Here is a 14485-nt window from a genome sequence, read left to right as displayed (position 1 = left end):
TAACTTCATTCTAGAGAAGGATGCAGAGAGGCATTTTCATGAGCTTTTCTTATTTTTCCTTCCATTTATCGGTGATGAGCAAACCTTTGAGACAAGTTTTGATTGTTGGAAAGAAAAATTTACCACAAACTATGCAATTATAGATGACAATCGTCAAAAATATTGTAGGGTCGAACTACGTGCAGCAACCTCAAACACACTTTCATTGCCCTCATCCTCAAGATCTAAGCCTAACGAGTCATACAAATATGAGTTGGCACTTGATATTCAACCAAGCAAGCCCACTACAAGATCCTTACCAACATTTCAAAAATTGGCATTGTGCAATGAGGAGTATCACTCACTTGTGTCCAAGTTGAACATCGAGCAACGTTCCCTTTTTTACGACATTATGATTAGAAAGCGCTTGCAACCAACTCAACCAATCCATCTCTTCTTGACTAGTGGTGCAAGAACGGGGAAAACTTTCACTTTGCAAACAATCGTGCAAGGCTTGATTTGTCACTACAATGCCTCCCTTGAATTAGATATACATCTTCCCTCAACATTGCTAATGGCATATACAGGAAAATCAGCTTTCAACCTTGGAGGGACAACGATTCACTCAGCATTGCGTTTGCCCCTTGTCTTCCAACCAAATGTTTCTCTTTCTTCTGAGAGCCTTGCCGAGCTCTCGCAACTGTATAGAAATCTCAAGCTTGTTGTGTTTGATGAGGCATCTTTGATTGGGGAATAGACTCTTGCATATCATAGACACAAGGCTACGATCAATTAAGCACAATCACATAGAGTCATTCGGTGGTCTAGATGTCATCTTCTGCGGTGACCTGTGTCAAGCAAGCCCGGTTTGAGATCGTTGGATATTTAGAGAGCCACAGTATTCTCTGCAACTGCTCTCGCCGTCATTCTGGCTCACCCATATAAAATGCCACGAGCTCACAAAAACAATGCGTCAATCAGATAATGACTTCATTGCCATTCTCAATAGAATACGCAAAGCAAAACACACAACTGAGGATTTGTTGCTCTTGAATACCAACCATATCAACAAAGTCTTTAAAAAATTGACAACACCCCATTTATACTTCACCAACAACTTGAAAGACTCACATAATGGACTTGTTTTTGAGGAATTGCCTACTCACGCATACATAATCCATGCGAGAGACAACCACCATAAAACTTGCTCAAAAAACCTAGTTGTTCCAAACAATCCACAAAACAGAGCAGGCTTGTCCTCAACCTTGGAGCTCAAAGCAGGAATGATTGTCGAAATTTGTGGTGGCAATATTGATATTTCCGACAGTCTTGTGAATGGCGCAGATGGAATTCTGAAGCTTGTGGACAGTAGAGCTAACTGCCCTATTGCATGGATAGAGTTTTTTGATTCCTCAATAGGCTGCAAACAACAACATGTGAACCAACACCTTAATACGATTCCCATTGGCCCTCAGTGGACACCAATTTTTCAAACAACAAAAGAATTTCAAGTTGGTAAAAATGCATTGAACACTGTATCTCAAACTCAATTTCCAATACAAGCAGCGAATGGACGCACTATCCATAGGTCACAAGGCTTAACAATGAGCATAGTATCCTTTGATCCAACATCAATAAACTCACATGGATTGGTTTACACAGCTCTTTCCCGCATCAAAGATCCATCAAACCTCCACATTCTCAATCCGATTCATCCAACTCAAATCAAAGTCAGCAAAATTGTGCTTGATAAGCTTGACCGCCTCAACAATGATGCCAAATGGGAGTATTTGACAAAATTTCCAAATGTTCGCATACAAACACACACATCATATCATTCAACCATCGAACATCTTTTCTAGTCACAAATATCTCAAACATATCAAAGACGATTTGAATTTTACAAGTTCTAACATTCTATGCCTCCAAGAAACAAAGCAGAAAAATCCTTCCAATGATCTTGCACCAAAGTTTCATCATGTCCATCACCACAGCAAAATATGTGTTTCAATCTACTACAAGCCTAGCATCAAGCTCCACTCTGCAAAAACATTTCTAGCTCCAGGAATAGAAATCATTCAAGTTATATTAGCCATTCATGAACACCTTGATTGGAAAATCATATGCGTCTACAAATCGCCAAACACATCTTCAACCGCATTGGTCACACAACTCTATACCTTGCTGCAACAATCCCATTCTACACGGATGAGTGTCATCATGGGAGACTTTAATGTAGACAATGAGCCCACAAACAATCAATATCGTTACTTGGAGGAGAAGCTCCAAGCACATGGCTACACACAAAAAATTCATGATGTGACCATTGTGTACAACTCAAACCTCGATCATGTTTGGATTAAAAATCCCCCTGCATCGTTCATCATAGGCACATGGTTTTGCTTCTAGTCCGATCATTCATCCACACATCTAATCATTCCTAAATGATTCTTATACCTCCCTCCCTCCCTCCCTCCCTTTTTCCCGTCATCTCTCCCTTCCCTCATCCTGTCCACAACAACAAACCATGTTTCCATATTCTATGCCTACCTTTATCCTGAAAAAACACAATTTTGCTACTCTTCAACCCTTCATTGACACCGACATTCTGTAATGTAATCTGCTAATCACTTTCTCAAACAATATGACTTCCGTTTTTGCGCATTTGTGTTTCCCTTCCATGTTCTTAATTTGTTTAATCTATTGGCAGGCCTTGTGATTTTATCACTTGTTTATTTTAGAGAGCACAAAAATGAAGCACACGCTTTCTTGGGAAGATTATTAGTGGACGCAGCGAGTCTGAGGATGTTGAGAAGATCATGAACGACATCGAGCGTTTTATCTAAGCTTGGGAAGGAGAACCCCATGGCGCTTATTGCAAAAGAGTGCTGCCTTGCATGTATGCTTTTGTGGTCACAATGATCCATTGCAAGAGGGAGAGGCTCCAAGACTTATCTGTTGTAGAGATTCTCTCACCAACAGCAGGTTTACGCACGGAGCTTCATTGCTGACAGATCTGCCACACTTCCTTCCAAGGAGCCTTCATAGACCCCATCCGACCTTGCCCACATTCTAATTTCTCTCACATGATGTTGCTCCCATGGTTCTATCGCAGGTGCTTCTTCATCCTCGCATCCCTCCCTACATTTCCTTGCGCCTCTTTCGATGGGCATGCAGTTGTGCTCCCTTCTTGGTTGGTGACCTCTCCAACTCAAAAGCCCTTGCCACCTTCCTTACTCGCCCACCCCAACTCCCACATTTGTCCCCTGCTCCAAGGGGTCACCTCTGCCACTTCCAAGCCACTTTTTTAGTGCCTTGATTAATCATTTGGGTGAGGCAAGCTTGCCAAGCACCACTTCTTTTCCATGCCCTTCATGTCTTGTGCCTGTTCGTATGTTTACACTTGCAATGCCCCTTTGCATGCCGTGGTTGGCTACAGCCTTGCTCGTACTCCTGTCAGTAAATCGCTACCGAAGCTATTGTCAGAGTTTTTAGGCCAAGCTCTGGCTCTGTTTGGCCACATGGATGAAATGGGAATCCAGCTAGATGTCTCCACTTTTAGCATTCTTATAAATGGCATGTTGAACTCCACAAAGATCTGGTTGTGTTGATTCAAATGGAGACTAGGTGGTTGTGTTGATTCAAATGGAGACTAGGGGATGCATTCTAAATGGGATCACCTACACCAACCTGAGGGGCGGCGGCCTGTTGAAGTCCAAGTAAGTTGAGAAGACTCTTGTGGTATTTACTCAAATTGAGAAGGAGGGAATGCATGCCGAATGTACAATAACCTGATGGATGGCCTATTGAAGGCCAAGGAAACGAACAAGGCTCCAGTTGTACTGACTCAAATGGAGACGAAGGGATGCATCCCAAATGAGGTCACATATACCAACCCAGTAGATGGCTTGTTGAAGGCCAAGGAACTCCACAAAGCTCTACTCATATGGGGGGAGGACAACAACCTATACTGACTCAGATGGGGAGGAGGGGATGCATTTTCAACACAGGCACCTACAACAGTCTGATGGACAGTCTGCTGAAGGCCAAGGAGATTGACAAGGCTCTTTCCATACTATCTCAAATGGAGAAGAGGGGATGCTTCCCAGACTCAGATAGAGAAGAAGGGATGCTCCCAAATTAAGTTCACCTACATCGGCCTGGTGGATTGCCTCTTGAAGGCCGAGGAAATGCTTAATGCTCTTGATATACTGACTCGGGTGGAGAAGAAGGGATGCATGCCAGACGTAGTCACCTACAACAGCCTGATGGATTGCCTGTTGAAGACCAAGGAATTTGCCAAGGCTCTTGTTGTCCTGACTGCATGCCACACGTGATCACCGAAAAGAGCTTGATGGATGTCCTATTGAGGGGATGCATGCCACACACAATCACCTAAAAGAGCTTGATGGATGACCCGTTGAAGGCCCAGGGGACCTACAGGACATTACCGCATCAAGAAAACCTGGTCTTGTGTATTTACCTATTGCACAAATGCATCATCATCTTTCAAAAAGATTAGCATAAAAACCTGCCCTAGCCTGTGCTTGTGTGTGTGTGTGTGTGTGTGTGTGTGTGTGTGTGTGTGTGTGTGTGTGTGTGTGTGTGTGTGTGTGTGTGTGTGTGTGTGTGTGTGTGTGTGTGTGTGTGTGTGTGTGTGTGTGTGTGTGTGTGTGTGTGAGAGAGAGAGAGAGAGAGAGAGAGAGTGTGTGTGTGTGTGTGTGTGTGTGAGAGAGAGAGAGAGAGAGCAAAAGATATGCATGGATAGACATAAAAAAAGGTTAGAGAGAGAATACTAAACAAGGCTGTCACAATGACGATGGAGGCACTGCCCATGGTAATGTTTAGTTAATCCAATAGTTGAAAGGAAATATGTGTATAGAATCAGAATCAGTGGCATGGCAGTACCAATCGTCCTCTATTGAGGAGCCACAAAGGCTTGATCAATGGAATGATATTGAGCCTTATTTTTCCTAGGCTTTATCCTCCTATGTATGAGCTACGCATCGCTTTTATCCCAAAGTGCATTTTCTATTGATAATCCAAGCATTCTTTTGTTGGCATACTGTTGATTATCACTGATGGGCAGCCCGGCAGGTTCGATGCTCGAGTTGGAGGAGCCTCTTGATTTCAGCATTTACCTCGACATCAGTGATGAAGTCAAGTTTTCTTGGAGATCCAGGCAGATACTTGAGTAGCTATTGCCAGTACTGTTGAAAACTTTCAATGTTCATGTCTCAGGTCTATACTTGATCCAACCTGACTCGCTTTCCTTCTGCATCAAGACATGGCAGAACGCGGACATAGTTTGGAGAGCATCACGGCAAGCATGCAGCAAGGAAGCCTAACTTTAATGCCTTCATAGGTATGTAGCTGGTGATATCTTCTTGTATCATTGTGATCTCCCAAGGCCATGGTACAATCTAAATTTGTGATGAATGCAGACCCTTGAAAGTAGTATGAAGATGTAGTGATCCAAGTGTTGCCCACACAATTGATTCTGGATGACAAGAAGGGCAAAGTCCTACAGTATGCGCATGATAATGAAAGAGGATGTGCCTCCCTTCAAACACGTGCAATTTTTTTATGAAGGTTCCACCATCTTTTGGGCACCTTGTGGGCCAAAAACTCACATGCTCCTACCTTGACTCAAGTTCTTCTATGGTTTTGATACGTACTACACAATGAGGTATGTTTTGTGCACATCGATATGTTTGTGCATGGCTATATTGCATATACATATGCCCATGCATAAGCATTACATAGGCATATGCATATGTCTATGTAGCGCTTAGGAATAGGCAGTGCCTGCCTATGTTGCATATGCTTATGCGCATTGCGACAAATGGTTCCAAGTCTGGGGGTTGTTATGATAGAATATGCTTGCAGAGCATTCGTATCATTGATCATAATGTTATTTGTTGTGCCTACATTACCAGCATATCCTCGATTTGTTTTGTGCATCCACGTGACTCCCTTAAGATGGATAGAAAATTTGACAAGCTAGAGGAGCTTATTTATGTTGAGATACATTTGAGCAACATTTCAAGCAAATTCTATGGAGAGATCACATAGCAAATGCTAAAGCATGCCGACTACCCAGGTGGTTACAATGGCATTGGCTTCTTCTAAACCATAGTCGGATTGAAGATCCGAGAGGTCTATGAGGATATCATTGCCAAGGAAGGTGCAAGCCTAGAAATTGTGAAGGCCTAAGGCTTTTCCATTTTGTAGGCTCTTGTATTGCATTTCTCTCCATAATATAGAGAGAACTCCATCCCTATATAAAATCCTTCCCCTTCTCATTTTTATGTCTTCCTCTGTACATATACGGTCTGTCCGATGAACGTACGAGGTTTCTTGTACAATACTTCCCTCAGGAAATAAGTTCCTACTTTGAAAAACCTCATTGTTTTCTCTTCTTGCTATGTCTTAACATGCTTTATTTCAAGGCTTACTAATGGAAGCTAAACTTGTGGACAATTCTGTGCCCTGCAATGGAACGTCGATTTTGGATTTCAAAAACTTTAATGGCCATAATTTCCTCTATACTAAATGTAGCTCAAGGCTCGTTGAAGGCCTTTGGATTTTGTTGCTGCAAAAGAAACACGCAAAGATTGTCTTGCCATTCTACTTATGCAATAAGCACACATACTTTCTTATCATGCTATGAACTTGCAAATTCATAGTCCATTGTTACTTTTGAGTATCTTCTCCTTTATTGAAATTTTTTTGAGAACATTGAGAAATTGTTGCCATTAAGAAGTTAGAAAACCAATTAAAGTCTAAAGATGATGTTTTGCTTGTTTCTTGGATGAATGTGATTGAATTTTTAGCATGATGTGGGGGAACAACCGCTTATTCTTCGGGGCTAAATGAGCAAGGCATTGTTGGCACTCTGCAAGAAAGTGGTCCTAAGTGGTCTAATTTACTCCTTGTTAAGATGCTACCATGAAGATCTAACAATACTTTGTGTAAATTTGAAACAGTTTTTTCTTCTCTTCCTTGCATTCAAATAATTTGAAGTTTTAACGCAAGTTCTAGCCCAAGCTAAGATGAACCTTTCCTTCACATTTACCTTATTTTTCAATGATACTTTTTTTTTTCCTTACTTTGGAAGTTGAAAATTTGTGGAGTGTAGTAAATCCTTCACTTGTTTTTAGAGAGGTGCATCTCATGATTGGTAAGCTTGGTGACTCCATCTCATTATATACATACAAAATGTGAAGAGTACCTATCTCTAAAGAGATGATTATAATAAATTTTAGTTGTAGTTGAGGTTATGATAGCTCTAGTGAATTTTTCACTAGTTGTTGGCCTGCATAAAGGCATGGTTTAGCATGAGTTCTTGGGAGCAATTGTGGACGATCAGAGAAAATTGCCCAACTATAGCCATATATAACAAGCTTATTGATGGAAAAGTTTTTTTTCGTAAAGAGGCATTAACTAAGCATTGTCTTATGTACATGTAGGTCATGTGAAAGATAGTTAACATTTGTTTTTCTAATTTTATAAAGAGAGACATGAGTAGTAGGTTACAGACTCTTTCTTATCTTCTTCTTTCTGTACACCATTGTGATTTTCCAACTTGTTACAAAGGTGTGTAACTTGCACCGAATAGTCAAGGTGTGATGAGTTAAGTCTTATTACTTTTTTGATAAACGTTAATCTTTATACAAATTTCCTAGCCACAAGCTCTATTTCACATACACTGACGAAGGAAATTTGGAATGGCGGCCTCTACACCAAAACAAACTCCATTGCGCCACAAGGGAAATGAGATGAGGGCACCACCTAGTCTTGGAAACGTGGACTAGGACCGCTACACAAAGAGAGAGAGAGAGAGAGAGAGAGAGAGAGAGAGAGAGAGAGAGAGAGAGAGAGAGAGAGAGATCACTATGAATGAAGCATTAACCTTAGTGTGTGTACAAGGAATGGATGACTTCAAACACTCCCAACACAAATAGTGTGTAGATTACCAAACAACCACTCAAGGATTAGCCAAGATCACATCAAGTACTCTCACACACATATAAAAGATTTCTCTTAATTAACATAAGTAAGAGGAGGAGAGGTTACTAGCATGAAACAATTTTCACTCTAGAATGTGCAAGAATAGAGTGAATGAATGAGCTTATGGGCTCATGGTGAGTGATACAAAGACTCAATGGGGCTGAGGGAGGCTTGAAATTACAAAGGGGAAGGCCTCTTTATATAGGAAAGAGAGTGATTAGGAGTGAGGTTAGGATCCAAGTGTGATTTGTACAAATGAAGCTTGATTAGGGACATTCAACCAATGAAGAAGCTCCTTCCAAGTGATTTGTTGACCAATTAGCTCCATCATCACTTGTGTTGTCTTCACTCCTTCCTCCATAGCTTGAGTCCAAGAGCTTCCTTATTTTAAAATGTAAAGAATCTACATAAAATCAATACATATCTAGTAATAATAGAAAGGGGTTGAATGAGAACTTATGAATTACAATAAGATTAAGCATGACTTGAGAGGTGATTAGAAGAGGAATTTTGATGGGTTTTTGAGCTTGAGAGAGAGGAGGAAGGAGAGGAGGGTGAGAAGACTAATGGCTGATTTTTAGAGAAGGTCTCAATGTGGAAAAGGAAGGGTGTGTGTATGTAAAGGTAGAGGGGGTGGTCTCCACCACAGTTGAAAAACCTGGCGTCTGCCATTTTGTTCATATCTCCTAGACCGTAGATGCAAAAATTATTAAAAAAATATGGTCAGAATCTCCAGCTCATCAGCTACAACTTTGATGAAGAAAACTTTTCTTGGATCGGAGTGGAAGTATTTTTTAAAAATTCAGCAAAATCATGTGTCTGGTTCCTTCCTTTACCAAGTCTTCCACTTGGGTCCCATTTGTTTGAATCATCATATGGCTCCAAAGCCATGATGATATGAGCCACTCATGACCCTTGAATCATGGGTGCATGGCTCCACAACCACATCATATCTTTTCTTTTCACATTTACATATTTTCCCTTCCCTTTACCACTAGGTTCTCCCTCTACCTTTTACCTCCGGTGAACTAGTCAAGAAAAAATTCCTATCAAATCATTTTTTTAATTTTTCCAAGAGGTTGTTCTCACTCTTTCTTTTATTGTAAACCTCTAGAAGCAAGGAAAACCAACAAAATATAATAAACAAAAATTTGTGATAGGCTCGGATCATAGCCCCCCCAAACCTGGCTAGGGGTTTTTATGCCTCTAGCCTACTTTCTTTGATCTTGAGCTGACCTTATCCTGATGTGATAGGGCTTTAGACGCCATCCATTTGTCCTGGTCTTGTGCACTTTACCATCAATGTCTTGAAGTTTGTAAGAGCCATTTTTGAACTTTTTGGTGACCAAGAATAGGCCTTTCCATCGAAAAAGAAACTTTCCATCCTTACGAGTGTCGAAGCGATTGTCATATCGAAGCACCAAAGATCCCTTTTTGATGTCTTTGGATGCTAGCTTTTTGTTGAACTTTTCTCTGCGCTTCTCTGCTTCTTGAGAATAGTGGTTGATGGCTTCTTCACGATCCAATTGCAGCCTCTCTAGATCCATGATCCTTTGATGTACTTTCTCCTTTTGAGATCCTACCTGGCTACCCAATATTCGAAGACTTGTTAACTTCACTTCAATGGGCAAAAGCGCCTCCTTTCCATAAACCAAATGAAAGGGTGTGTACCCTAATGTGGTTTTGAAGGAGGTTTTATAGGCCCATAGAGCTCCATTCAGGTGTTTGTCCCAATCTTGGCGCCTGGCATGTACCTGTTTGGTGAGAATTTTGCAAATGATTCCATTTACCTTTTCCACCAAACCATTGCACTGAGGTTAGTAAGGAGTAGAGTGTTGATGCTGAATATTTAGCTTCTTCATGAGTTCTCCTACCAAGTCTGCTCTAAACCCTGGTCCTCTATCAGATAGTATTTCAAGAGGGGTGCCAAACCGGCAACAGATGTGGTCAAAGATGAACTGACTCACATCCTTAGCAGTAATTCTATTGGTCGGCATAGCCTCAGCCCATCTAGTCATGTAGTCTACTCCCATGATGATGTACTCTTTACCTGACTGAGTGCGTGGTAGAGGCCCTATGGCATCAATTCCCCACTTCTCAAAGGGCCCATATACCTTTATTGGGTTCTGAGGTTCAGCTATGAGCCGTCGTGGTTCTGCTTTCTGACATTCATCACATGTTTGACACCAGTATTTGACATCACGATGAAGACTTGGCCAAGTAAACCCATCTTGTAGAACCTTTCTACTAGTGACGTCGTGTGCAAAGTGTCCTCCGCACATATCATCGTGACAAGCTTTTAAAATCTCTTCAATTTCACTCTTCAAAGGCACTCTCCTAAGCACACCATCCTTACCAAGACAATACAAGTCATCATTTACTATGCGATACCTGGTAGCCTTCCTAGCTAACCATCGCCTTTCCCCTACATTCAAGTGTTTAGGAGCCTCTCCTTGCTCCAGAATGTGCATAATATCTTCTAAGTCCTCCTTGCCTTGCTGAAGTGGAAGTTTGATGGCCACTGCTCCCACTATTGACTCAGTTAACTTTGATGATGCTAGGTGGTCTGCATCCTTGTTCTGGTCTCTTGGCACATGATGTACTTGTGCCTCCCTAAATCTCCTCATAAGAGCTTTGGCTTCTCTCATTTTAGTAGAGAGACGGGCATTTTTGCAAGCCCATGTACCTTGCATTTGCCTTACCAAAAGCATGGAGTCACCAAAAGCGTTTAATCTCTTAATTGAATTATCGAGGCACCAACAAAGGCCATGAATTAGAGCATGATATTCTGCTTCATTGTTGGAGTGGACATCTTCTAGAGTGATCCCTTCACCATGGATCCTCTCTCCCAATGGAGATAAGACCACGATGCCTGCAGTTGCCTTATCCTTGGTTCTCTTGTATGCTCCATCAAAGTACATGCTATAAGCATTGACCAAAGCCTCTAGAGCAGGAGGTGGTGGAAGTTCCTTTCTCTTCAAATGGAAAACTTTTTCATAGCACTTGTTTGTTAAAATGTCGGCTAAGCATGCTCGAGTTGTTCTTTCAACCTGTATTGTATAATCAAACTCTTGAAGTCGCACCACCCACTTTGCTATTTTGTCAGAGATTTCCATATGTTGTAGTGCATAGGGAAACATATCCTCCACAGTGATAATTACAAACCTCTTCGGCAGCAAGTATGGCCAAAATTTGGTTACCGCAAACATGAGAGCTAACACTAGCTGTTCCATCATGGTGTAGGCCTTCTCTGTGTTTTCCATGAGGCGGCTAGCAAAATACACAGGCCTCATAAAGGATGTTTTTGGATCTTTTTGTAGGAGGGCAGCACCAATGGCCTCTTCTCCCACACTAGGGTTTACAAAGAATTTTTCTTCCCAACAAGGTTGGAGGATTACAGGGAGTGACCCTAACATTTTTTTAATCTCTCTAAAATGCCCATCACTTTCTTCACTCCAAACAAGCATCTCTTGACGAGTCAGCTGTTGTAGAGGAAATATCACTTGGGAGAGTAAGTGTATGAATCTACTCAAATATCTTAGCTTTTGCAAGAAAGAGATTAATTGTTTGATGGAAGTTGGGGAAGGTAGATTTAGCAATGTTTCTATCTTTTCAGGATCTACCTCGATTCCATCAATGGACACTACATGCCCTAATAGTGTAACCTTGCTTTCCCCAATGTGACATTTGTCCTTGTTTAGTTGTCCACCCAGCTTAGCTAAACGAGTAAATCCTTCATCAATCTTGCCGAGATGCATACTTTTGGAGCTGTAAATACAAAAGTCATCTATGAAAACCCTTATGGACTTACCAAAGTAAGGTTGGAAGACCATGTTCATGAATCGTTGAAAGGTGGCTGGAGCGTTGGTGAGACCAAAAGGCATGACTCGAAATGCAAAACAGCCCCATGGTGTGATGAAAGTAGTCTTTTTCTGGTCCTCCTCTGCAATGCGTATTTGAAAGTAGCCAGAGTAGCCATCACACATTGTGTATCTCTCATGGCCTGCTACTTCATTTAGAATCTCATATTGAAATGGGAGAGGGAAGTGGTCCCTCTTTGTTGCAGCATTTAGTGGCTTGTAATCCACGCACACTCGCCATTTACCATTCTTCTTTGGCCTCACCACTACTGGGGAGACCCATTCTGAATCTTCTACTGGGTATATGAATCCTGCTTCTAAGAGTCTCTTCACCTCGGACAACAGTGCATTTTGTTGCACAACTCCTAATCTTCTTAGTTTTTGTACTACTGGCTTGCTCCCTTCTTTTAGATGGATATGATGCTTCACTGCAGTGACACCTATAATGTGAGTGTAAATAGAAATAAACAATGATGCATGCTTCTTGAGAACATTTACATAACCCTCCTTTTCTTCTTCCTTTATATCCTTGGATAACATCTCCTCTAGGCTGGCATCCCACACATTCTCCATTTGGATCCTTGGGTTGTCTTCTGATGAGGTAGTTTCCTTTATGGTGACGCCCATGACTTCGAGAGTGCTATCACTCTCTTCACTTGAACTCTCTTCCTCGTCCATGGATGAGGAGCATCCACTTGAGCTCCACTCATCAGCTGACGTCTCTAGTTCAAGGTTCTCTTGTCGCCCATTCTTTAGGTTATAAACCACCTTCCGACTATGGCCACCCATGCGAGGCCTCAACTCCAAGTCTCTTGTTGCCCAATCTTGCCTAGCTCCTATACCCATGAGCCAAGGTCGTCCTAAAATAAGGGGGTATCCTTCTCCCTTTACTGGCATCACATAAGCATCAACCTCTGTAGTGATTCCAAAAACAAAAACTCTCAAAGCTTTCACTACACCCACACAAGTGACAGAGACATTATTGGCCATTTTTGCTCTAAAGTTTGATGATTCCATTACCTCTAAACCCACTTGATGCATTAGCTTTTCTTTCATGACACAAACCTCTGCTCCACTGTCAATGTAAGTTTTTGGAATCCGTTGTCCCTTGATTTGAGCCTCCACCAAAGGCACTATATCCTTGAGACCATATGCTTTGATTACACTTACTAGCTTACTTCGCTTTGCCCTCGTGCTCACCATTTTTGACCATTGTCGTTGAAGCTTTGGGGAGATATGAAGTAGTTGTGGCCAAGTAATCTTTGGTCCTTGAGAACTCACATCAGCTGTCAAGTCATAAGGTTGTGTCCGAGATCCCATAGGGAAATCAGAGATGTAAATTTGAGACCTAGTACGGGTCTTTCTCTTCTTGGCTTCATCTTTAGTTGCCCGAGATGTACTTGCTTCATTGCTTTCATCCTTGCTTGTTTCTTTACCTACTTCATCTTGGACGCGCACACGTTTGATAGGCATTGTAGCCACTTCATCTATCTTCATCTTCCCTTTAGCTATTTCTTCCTGGTTTCTTCTGCCCTTGAGGACCTCCTCCATCCTTATGATGCTCACATTTGGTTGAGTAACAGGGGCTTGAGCTTGAGCACGAGGTGGCTGCAAAATTTGAGGCTGCGGTTGCTCTTGTGCTTGAGCTCTAGCACGGGGAGGACTTACTTGTTGTCGAGGACCTCTGACAGGGTAGTCATATCTTCTGGGATGAGGGCAATTATACATGCCGTGGCCATTTTCCCCACAATTGTAACACAACATTTCCCTTGCTTGACGTCGCATTGGTGGCCGATTCCCACCATTTCCCTCAATAGGCCTTCTTGCACCCTGCACAAGATTTACTCTCAACCCCTCTAGCTGGTTTGTGAGATTGTTTATTTGTTGGAGCATATCTTCTTGTTGACCTCTATTGAGGTCTGGTGCATTAGGCACATTTGGAGGTATGTGAGAAGCTTCCATAGTTGTGATATTGCCTCCCAAAGCTAGCTGGCCAGCTTGGGCTTGATAGAGAATCTTTCTATTCTTTTCCCTAGCAATTCTTAAGGCATCTTCAAAAGCATTTGGAAATTTTCTCTTTACCTTCTCCCTTAGCAAGGGGTACAAACCTGAGATAAATCGATCCTTTTGGAGGCAATTGGGAGCTCGCTCACCAGGGTTTAGTGAGTCTGACCATTGCCCCCAAAGTTTCAAAAAACCTTCCTCATAGGTTGCATAACCATGAGGGTCAACTTGATGAAGGGCCAGAAGCCGTTGCCATAGTTCTTCTGCCGAATTGGCCCGTTGAAATCTTCGTAGGAAAGCTGCCTTCAATCCCTCCCAATCAATTCTTTGGGTTGGATCTAGAGCCTGGAACCATACCCTAGCTTCTTCTTTGAGCACCAAAGGAAAAGCTCCCAATTTCAATGCTTCGTCATCCCTCCCAGAGACAAGGAAAGCCATCTCCAATTTATCCAAAAAATCCCCAGCATTTTCCCCACTACGCCCAAAAAAATTTGGGAAAGCCATCATAAAAATGGGTTGCCTTCCTCTCAATACAGCACAAAGATGAAAACGTCTAGGCCCAAATCATATCTTATTAAGGGTAGAATAAATGGATTGATAGATGCATTAATCTCAGCTAGACGGCGAGG

At 42.0% G+C, this 14485-nt stretch overlaps 2 pseudogenes; both read left to right on the top strand.

Annotated features, from left to right (window-relative positions):
• Positions 1 to 2897: 2897 nt before the first annotated feature.
• Positions 2898 to 4501, top strand: LOC147462750 (uncharacterized; annotated as a pseudogene).
• A 559-nt stretch (positions 4502 to 5060) lies between these two features.
• Positions 5061 to 6195, top strand: LOC147462749 (phosphoribulokinase, chloroplastic-like; annotated as a pseudogene).
• The last annotated feature ends 8290 nt before the right edge of the window (positions 6196 to 14485 follow it).

Source organism: Adiantum capillus-veneris, chromosome 2 (assembly GCF_014529385.1).
Source record: "Adiantum capillus-veneris isolate H3 chromosome 2, ASM1452938v2, whole genome shotgun sequence".
In the NCBI taxonomy this organism is placed as follows: domain Eukaryota; kingdom Viridiplantae; phylum Streptophyta; class Polypodiopsida; order Polypodiales; family Pteridaceae; genus Adiantum; species Adiantum capillus-veneris.
The sequence above is the reverse complement of the archived record's forward strand: the minus strand, read 5'-3'. Positions and strand labels throughout refer to the sequence as shown.